The sequence below is a fragment of the Haliotis rufescens genome, unplaced genomic scaffold (genome assembly GCF_023055435.1).
Source record: "Haliotis rufescens isolate VD_foot unplaced genomic scaffold, xgHalRufe1.0.p SCAF_15, whole genome shotgun sequence".
NCBI classification, from domain to species: Eukaryota; Metazoa; Mollusca; class Gastropoda; order Lepetellida; family Haliotidae; genus Haliotis; species Haliotis rufescens.
In genome coordinates, this window is record NW_025963835.1 from 32211691 (window position 1) to 32221909 (window position 10219).

Below are 10219 nucleotides of genomic sequence, written 5' to 3' on the forward strand. Positions count from 1 at the left end.
ATCCTTCACAAGAGATGAATGTTCTGAGATAATACTATGGTTAAAATAAGTGAAGCCCAAGCTGGATTTAGAGTAGGTTGTACAACTATTGATAATATGTTTATAGTACAAACAAGCGTACGAAAGTATCTGAGTACAAAAGGTGGAAAATTCTATGCTTTATTTGTTAACATTGCAAAGGCATTTGACTCTGTACCACGACATAAGTTATGGTCACTTCTGTACTCCCATGGTCTTAGTTGTAAAATGAGCAAATGTCTATGTAATATTTATGAAAATGTAAAAGTGTGTGTCAAAAATAACTGGGAATTGACGGGAATGTCCTTTCTTGTTCTCACTTTTGAACTAGCAACGGAAATTCAAGATAAGAGTACAAATGGAGTTCAGTTACTTCCTTGCATAACGGAATTGTTTTCGCTATAATTTGCCGACGATATTTATATTATTCTCAAGTCTTATTGGCGGAGACAAATTTACGAATCAGAACAGTACTGTGATGAATGGACATTAACTGTAAACAAAGTTAAAACGAAGGTTGTTCTTTTTTTTAAATGGAGGGAAATATGCTCAAAAGGAAACTGTTTCGACAAAGAGGAACGCCTAGAAACTACCTCTTTCTACAAGTATTTAGGTGTATATTTTACAAATCATCTTACTTGGCCTATGCATGCAAAGCAAGCATTGATGCAAGCTCAAAAGGTACTGATTGGTGTGTTAAAACAAATCTATGCTCTTGGAAATATTAGTTACAAGTCGTTCTTCAAGATATTTGATTTAAAGATAAGTCCGATATTACTCTAAAGAGCAGAGATATGAGGACTGAGTAAGCTTGAAAATAGAAAAAGTAAATTTTTATGCGTGCAAGAAATTCCTTGGTGTTAAGGTTAATACACCCAGTGTTATGGAACATGGTGATTGTTGCAGATTTCCAATGTATATATACTCATATATTAGGGTATTAAATATTGGTTACGATTATTGAATATGCTATCTTATAGGTTCCCGAAAAGCGTTATATATGATTGTAAGCTCGACCAAAATGGAAAACTAAATTGGGTAACAGATGTAAAAGACTTGCTGTTTTCCGTTGGTTATTGCTGGGTATGGTGTGAACAAAATATACAATGTCAATCTTATTTCATTAGATCATTAACACAAAGATTAAAAGATGTGAATTTACAAATCCGTATCCGAATCAAACGAATGTTTTTATTACAAAAAGGTAAAAAAAAAGATTTATATCCAGAACAGTATTTATATTGTTTAAATGTTAAAAAAGTCCGGGTTTCCTCAGCAATATTTCGATGTTGTTCACATGACCAATTTACTGAAACTAGGCATTACATGGGTTCTAAAAGGGAAGACCGCATTAGTCAGTTGTGTGCCCTGAATGACCTTGAAGATGAATATCACTTCCTTTCTCATGTGTCCATTTTATTCAATATTAAGGACAAAGTATATCCCTGAATATTACTGTGCCAATCCCAATTTCCTTAAATTCACATCTCTGTTAAAACAACTAGAATTGCTTACTTTTACAAAATGTGTCTATGTGCATTTATCATGCAATGATGGGAATATATTATGTTACAGACTCTACTGCTCTGAATGTACTACTTATATTTGTACTACAGGCCTGTGGCCTCCTCAGTACTTCAATAAAGAACTCCCAGAGATGCTAACCATTTCCATTTGGGAGGAATTATCAGGATACTGTGAACCGAATGCTGCTAATATGATTGTGTGATATATTTCAAACTTTTTCAAAACTACATTTCTAGTATTTTCTACTAGATATTGACCTCACTGCAGTTATTGTCACATATACACCTAAATCATTATAGAGCAATAGTCACTTGCTTCAGCTTCTGATGGGGCGAACGTTTAAAGTTTTTGAAGAATTTGATAAATATAATTAAAAAGTTTTCATCAAAACCATAGTCAGAATTTAATAATGATTACTGATTACTAACTTTAGACGTTAATCATCCCACATCCCAATTGCTTCAATTTGATGTTTGCATATCTGTATCTATGTCCAAGTGTCCTGAGGATCTGCAGTCCATTGCTGCCCATCAGTAGTTTGAATGAGTTGTTTAATCCCGCGTTGAACAGTATTTCTGTTAGGTCGTGTCAGCTTGATATGGGAGGTCTGTCCTGAGAGTGGAAGGTCGGTGGTTCGATCCCAGGCAGCATCATACCAAAATACGTTCAAAGACGGCACTCCTTACCCTGCGTACCCGGCATTAAGAGGATAATACAAGATATAATCAGGGCGAATCAGGATTCAAACATGATCATAGGTTTCTGGCACGTCAAAGGGAAGCAACTCTGCACAGCTAATTGCGGTGCCTCAGACGCCTGGGTCACCCGTGCCCCCTGTTGGTCAGTATCTTGTCATCCGACATAAATGAGGAATGAAGCTAAAACATGTGATGATGTCACCAAAGCATGTTCAGATTACTCTAAAGGTTATTGCACTTTAACTTCAAATATATTTTGTGAGAAATTAAAATCAAATCAATTGATAAAATCAAACTTATTATTTTGCCTCTTGCACATTTGCATATTGACCACCTGTCTTTAAATCAAGATAAAAACATTAACTTGCGGTATTGTTTTAGAATGAATATACAAAGACCGCTTGAGACAATGGTACTGACTTAAGGTAGTTTCCAGATTCAAGCGCTGACTACACTGTTCCAAATGTATGTGTTTCATATTCCAAGAAAACACTGCCCCGAATGTACTTATAAAAATCGGTATGGGTATTTTATATATTCAAGGCCAACTTTTCTTATCACATAAACACGTGGACTGTTCATACTTTCGTAACAGCAGTTGTGACCCGTCTTCTGTTTGATGTTGCCTTTGCTTGTTTGATGTACACAGCAATATTAATATTCCCGCCATATGGCAGTGGTCTGTAAATATTCAAGTCTGTGCCAGACAACCAAGTGATTGAAATTATTGATTGAGCAACGACGAACGACTGCGGAGTACGCTGACACCAAATCAAACAAGTCTTCCACCCTGACCCCACGAAATTAAAACGATAAGGGATGTCCCGTTTATCATTCAAAACAAGTGTAACACCGTTTAGAAGACGCTTCGAAGTGGATATAAAATATCTCATAGCTTTTATGTGCACTTCAAGCAGTACATAACGACAGGCAAACCCAGTACTATTTCATTCAGGAGCGGTTGTTTGAAAGTCACGAAGGGTCGAGGGACGGGGTGATGGTGAGTTGGATAAAGTAATTTGTTTCCGAAGATACCTGAAATACAAAACTAATTTTCCCGCATGTTATAACAAAAGAAAACTCGTTCACATGCAGGAGTGGTTGAATAGGTCTTCAGCCACCCTTGCTTGCCGTAAAAGGCGACTATGCTTGTCGTAAGAAGCGACTAACGGGATCGGGTCGTCAGACACACTGACTTTTTGCGTAGATTGGTGCAATCACTGGATTGTCTGGTCCAGGTAGGTTTCATGTAAGCAATCATTATTTGATGTAAAGTAGCTCAATTATTTATTCCATCATAAACAGGTGCTCAAATTGTATTTTAGTAAGATGAATTATGATATTATAATAATGCACTTCTTCAAGATCAGTGAAGAAAGTTATGGCAACTGTAATATTGCCGGCAACGGGTGTGATCGTTGTTCTTATTATAAAAGAAAAACGGCGAGGAATGCTGACTGCTGGAGTTCTACTATTTCATGACAATGCCTCTTCTCACACCTCTCGACTTGCAAAGGCTGCTGCGCGACAATTTGAGTTCGAAGAGCTTCCTCACCCTCCATACTCTCCAGACCTGGCACCAAGTGATTTCCACCTGTTTCCTACACTGAAAACGCGGAAAGCGTTATGATGATAACGATGACCTTAAAGCTGCTGTGAATGGGTTTTTCAGGGTGGCTTCAGAAAACTTCTCCCTAACTGAAATTGAAAAGCTTAACCGTCGACATGAGAAGTGTATTGAAAAGTAGGGAGATTATGTTGAAAAATAAAATTTTCACAATTGTTGGTTTATGACCAGCCCTCGAAGTTGGTGTCAGTGAGAGGTTCGGCGCAACGGCTGCACGTGAATTACACGATGTAAATACCTGGACAACGTACACACTTAAAACAATAGGATGACGTCATGAGAAATAATTATCTTCATTTGTAACGAGATACAACGCGGGCTGGTTGATCTAGCATACATTCCTACCTTTATGCCTTAAGACAAATTTCAGTGACTTTCTTTTCGTTTTAATACTGATATAGGTGTCACCAGGAGACTTTATTTTGAAACCAACCTTAACATTTCTCTCACCTGTGTTTGCCCTTGTCATTTAGGTGCGGCTGTTGAAAGCGACTACAGCAAGCATCTGGTTACAGTCAGATATATGCAACGTTACGCGCATTGAGTCTCGGCCCACCCTGACGCACCAAATAACCCGTTGCCGTGAGCAGGGGCTGTATCTACTACAGGAATGTCCTCGCGCACAGTTTACATTTTTCCAAGCTTTAGTCTTCCACCTGTAGAGCAGAGACATTTTGATTTTGTTTCTTCAGGAATTTCAGCCGGAGAGGTTTGCACCTGGGAATGCCAAAAGCAAGGGGCCATGCTCGTTCGTGCCCTTTCCAAGGGGTCCAAGGAAGGCAGGCAGGCATTGGCGAGATTCTCCCGTGCTATTTGATGTTTGCTTGTCAAACACCAGCGACACAGTCTGTGTAGATGGCATTTGTTTTGGGGATTACCATCCACAAAGTCGCCTCTCTAGCGGGATTAGAACTCACTTGTCACAGATCACAGTCCCCGTGCTGTTGGAGTTGGTTTGTACCTACTATTGTGAATCCTTTTCACTAACCTTTCTGTCGTGTCGGCCTTAATCAAGACTTGTTTAGCGTCCAGGCATCATCCCCGTCACTGTAATCAGTGGTTTTGTGGGTATTAATTAAGTACATAATTAACTGATTTGAGACCTGTAATGACGGGTTTAGCACCGCACTAATGGCGATGACTTTGTGATGGGCCGAATGCTCCTCGGGGGATGCACAACCGGATCAGGTAAAGGTTGTAATACAAAGTATCTGGTCTAATGAGGTTGTACTTTTGATCTAATGAATGATCTATGGAAGGCATTTTCCCGAACAGGTACAGTTGAGCGATTTCATGGATTGAAGTGGCTTATTTGGAGTGAGTATGGTTTTAGGCCGCTTTTAGCAATATTCCGGCAATATCACGGCGGGAGACACCAGAAATGGGCTTGACATTTTGTACCTATGTGGAGAATCGTGAGTGAGTGAGTGAATATGGTTTTACGCCGGTTTTAGCAATATTCCAGCAATATCACGGCGGGGGACACCAGAAATGGGCTTCACACATTGTACCCATGTCGGGAATCGAACCCGGGTCTTCGGCGTGACGAGCGAACGCTTTACCCACTAGGCTATCCCACCGTCCGGCTTCACTAGAACACTCATTCTACTCGGTATCCAAGTGGGAAGCTCTGGGTGAGTTTTTTTAAAATTATTTATTTTTTTCACGCCGCACTCAGCAATATTCCAGCTATATGACGGCGGTGTATAAATAATCGAGTCTGGACCAGACAATCCAGTGATTGGCATCATGAGCATCGATCTACACAATTGGGATACGATGACGTCCATCAACCAAGTCAGCGAGCCTGACCACCCGATCCCATTAGTCGCCTAAGACAAGCATGGGTTGCTGAAAACTACTCTGAGTGAGTGAGTGAATGTTTTTTAACGCTGCAATACTCAGCTATACGGAGTTCTTTATAAATCGATTCTGAGCCAGGCGACCGACTTTTACTTCAAACACCAGGTAGTTTGGATCGATTCTACTCCAGAATTCACAAAAGGGTGTCATGTCTGAGAACGTGGATGAGTCAAGGTTTTCGCCGCTTTCTGATTTATTCATTTCACACTGGCTTCACAAATGGTTTGTTTGTTTGGTATTTAACGCTGCACTCAGCAACGTAGTCCCGTGCATGGAGTTTCCTGGCTAGATTATGCCCCAGCATGATATGCGTGTCGACGACGCGATTAAATGAATCGGGTGGTGAGGATCGATGACTTGGTCTATTGCATGTCATCGTAGACCCGTGAAGATCCGGGTTAGAAATGGTCTTCACCAACCCATGCTTACCGTAAGATTCTGTACCCCACAAACTGGCGATTGATATTATGAGCATCGATCCACGCCGCTGAGGTACGATGACATGCTTTGTTTGTTTGTTTGTTGTTTAACGCCGCACTCAGCAATATTTCAGCTATATGATGGTGGTCTGTAAATAATCGAGTCTGGACGAGACAATCTAGGGGTGGTCGGGTAGCCCAGTGGTTAAAGCGTTCGCTAGTCACGCCGAAGACCCGGGTTCGATTCCCGATATGGGTACAATGTGTGAAGTCCATTTCTGGTGTCCCCCGCCGTGATATTGCTGGAATATTGCTTAAAGCGGCGTAAAACCATACTCACTCACTCACTCACTTGACATCATGAACATCGATCTACGCATTGGGATACGATGACATGCATCAACCAAGTCAGCGAGCCTCACCAAACGATCCCGTTCGTCGCCTCTTACAAGTTTAGTTGCTCCCCTGATGTGAAAAGATTCTAACGGAATATTGCTAAAAGCGGCATAAAACATTACTCACTTGTATTATACGTTACGTGTCACTCAAAACTAAGGACAGACTTGTCCTAATTAGATTCGACAGACCAACATAAGCTGGTCAACCTATGAAAGCACGTATTTACATTTGGCTGTTTTTAGTCGGCGTGTTTGTTTACAAATTACTCACAGTCAGCCATTCTGCTTATCTTCAAATATAAAGATCAATTGTCGAGTCGGCGGAATTAGAGGGGCAAACACTCCCTCAATCTCGGGGGATCAGAGTTGGTCACACCCGGGAGTTTTCGGAAGATTTCGGGCGGATTTCAACGAGACTGTTGTACCCTAGGACAAACAAAAGAATTTTTGAAGGAAAGCAAAGGCACACGTCGTCTTGATCAGAAAGTCAACATATTTATTTGTGTTTCTAATCTCGAGCAATCATTCCGAAAATATAATGCCTAGAAGATGCTTTTTACTGCTCCGCGCAAAAATTTCCTCTTCCTCATTTTGGGCAAAATTGAGATTATTGGCATTCGTGAATGTTTTTTTCAAATACACGGGGGAAAAAATTAAAATGTCACAGCCGATGGTTACATTTATATATAGTGTTTTAAATGGTACTTGTTGCGGAGTGTTTTCCTTAATGCTTATTGTAACATTCTTCTGGCATGCTTTAGATTTATTGACAAGTAGAACGAGAAAAATAACAGTAAACATACGTGCTTGAAAAACAAAAACTTTTAAGGATTGATAATATAATCGTGGATTGAATAGCTACCCAAGAACATATACCTTTATATTTTCAAAAGTGATTTTATCATGAAATTATTATTCGTTATATATAAATCAAAAGACAGACAGCTTAGGAGGGGCAGGTAACCCTGAACGGCGTTGTTCAGCAAGTCTGGGAGTGATTACCTCCCTTATACTGTAAACAGAGGTGTGTCTCTTCAACACCGCCTATTCACAACCGGATCGATAAATGTAGTTTCTAGATACATGTCTCGAATGACGTGAGTATACATGAATAACATACATGTCATGTCGATGTTTCTATGATAAATACACCGAGTAAGCTGAACCAAAGTACGATATTTTCTTCAACGCTAATCGAGTTCATTGTCGTCTGCTTCTATCGCGCCATTAGTTTTATCATCCGAAACACGCAGCTCGTGCCAAAAACAAACAGCAACGGTTTCAAACGGATTTTAATTTTGAAAATGCATATTTGCGTTCGCATATGGCGACTAGAGGGAATGGGATAGTCTAGTAGTTCAATTCATTCGTCATGCCTAAGACCCGGGTTCGATTCCCCACATGGGTACACTGTGTGAAGTCCATTTCTAGTGTCCCCAGCCCTGATATCACAGGAATATTTCTAAAAGTGAAAACAATACTCACTCACGGCGGCTTGTTGTTTGTTTTACGCAGAGAACCAGTTGTTACGAGGCGGTTAATTGCCAAGAGTGTGAATTAAATTATGAAACTGAAACGGTTTATGAGTAAAACATGAAACAGACATTTATGTAGATTGCAACATGCGCTCCAGACTATACCCCGGGAGGATCCCCGTTGAAAAGACTGCTAGCGCCTCCACACTTCTCAAGCCAAATTGCAACAAATACTCCCCCGAGAGCAGAGCAGAGCCGACTGGTAATTCTATCGTGTCAATAATTATAATTAGCTACTTTTGTTGAGTGTTTGTGTGGTTAAAAACGGCAATATTAAAACCTGCATTGAACTAGTTTTCTTTAATATGCAATCTTCATAAATTGTGAGCGCTTATGTTTGCTTTTTGTGACATGCTAGCCAAGTTGAACAGAAATCATTGGATTCACATATCGTGGGGACTCAAACCCGGGTATTCGGCATGACGAACACTTACACCACCGAACTGCCCCCTTTTTTGTCTTCTACCCAGGTAATACAGTTGATGAGACGGGATTAATTATTTGGTGAAATGATGTGTTAAACTATAGCTCCATCTAACATACGAGTGTTTGTTTGTTTGTTTGCTGTTTAACGCCGCACTCAGCAATAGTCAAGCTATATGACGGCCGTCTGTACATAATCGAGTCTGGACCAGACAATTCAGTGATTGACATAATGAGCATCGATCCACGCAATTGGGATACGATGACATGCATCTACCAAGTCAGCGAGCCTGACAACCCGATCCCGTTATTCGCCTCTTACGACAAGCATAGTCGCCTTTTACGGCAAGCATTGGTTGCTGAAGTCTCGTTTATCCCGGATCTTCACGGATCGAACCTACGAGTGAACTGAAAAAACTACAGTGAAAATGTAATTTTGTCATCATGGAACTAGAGTAGAAGTGCTGTAAACAGAAACAGTCTATTCTCTTAAAACCACCAACGGTAGTACAAAAGCGTTCATACAAACATATAATTAATAAATAAAGGAAACATCAAGGCCAGTGAATAACCAGTCTCCATTTTCCGACGAAACAGATTGGTCGTAAAAGACAAAATAGCGGTGACAATTATATGAATGGATCACTGACAATAAGTGATGACACCAGGTGTTCGCACAAAGGGTAATCATGTCCTACCCAAAGAAAATATCAAACGGACCAAGGGACAGTCGACCCGTAAGATCCATAACAGAATAGGTCTTCAGCAACCCATGCTTGACGTAAGAGGCGACTATGCTTGTCGTAAGAGGCGGCTAACCGGATCAGGTGGTCAGACTCGCTGACTTGGTTCATGCATGTCAGCCTTATATCGTACGTTGTCCGAGAGCCTTGAATATTCACCTTAGACATTCGGGTTTTTGAGACGAGTCCAGAGTTTGTAGCGAGTCCTGTTGGAACAAGACAGAAATGTTACTATGTTTATATTTTCTGTCAGTTATATTCAGTTCCAATTTGTAGCAACATTGCAACATTGAGAACTGGTTCAGAATTAAAGCCCTCAAATGTTAATGAGTCAATGAGGACCACCGTCATTGGATTTGTACTTGTCCTCAGCACAATTTAGTAGTCTCGGGATAGTGGACTAGCGTGAATTTCGAAAGCTGATGTGGTTGTATATAGAAATATTTATAATCCGTTTTATTATGGGACGAGAGAAGTCTCTTTAACAGAAGAGTTTTGGCCAAGCATCGTTAGCGTTCTTTCCGTCTACACCTACATGTAAATAAGTGTGATGCGAAGAGGCGTGCCATGTCACGATTTGCTATAAATCGTTAAGTCGTATTCAAAGATTATGTACATACATGCTTGAATATAACTTGACCAAGATTGATATAAGCTGGAGTGTCAGTATTCACAGCAGATAATTATATTCAAGGAACTGATGCACACTTTCCTCTGGCAGCGTCACCGCATGTGGCCACGCCATAAAGCGACTTGTATATCTGTTTCGTTTTTCACCCGCCTTTGTATTGAATAGCTCTAGACGAAACGGATGAATATATATCCCGTTTGCCACAGTAATGTCTGTTTTCTCGATCTAAACAAAGCTGCAAGCATAGTCAATAAGCCCTATTCAAACTTCAAAAGATTTCAAACACATCATTCCGAAATGATGTCTGCAAAGTTCTACAGCGGATCTTATCTTCCGA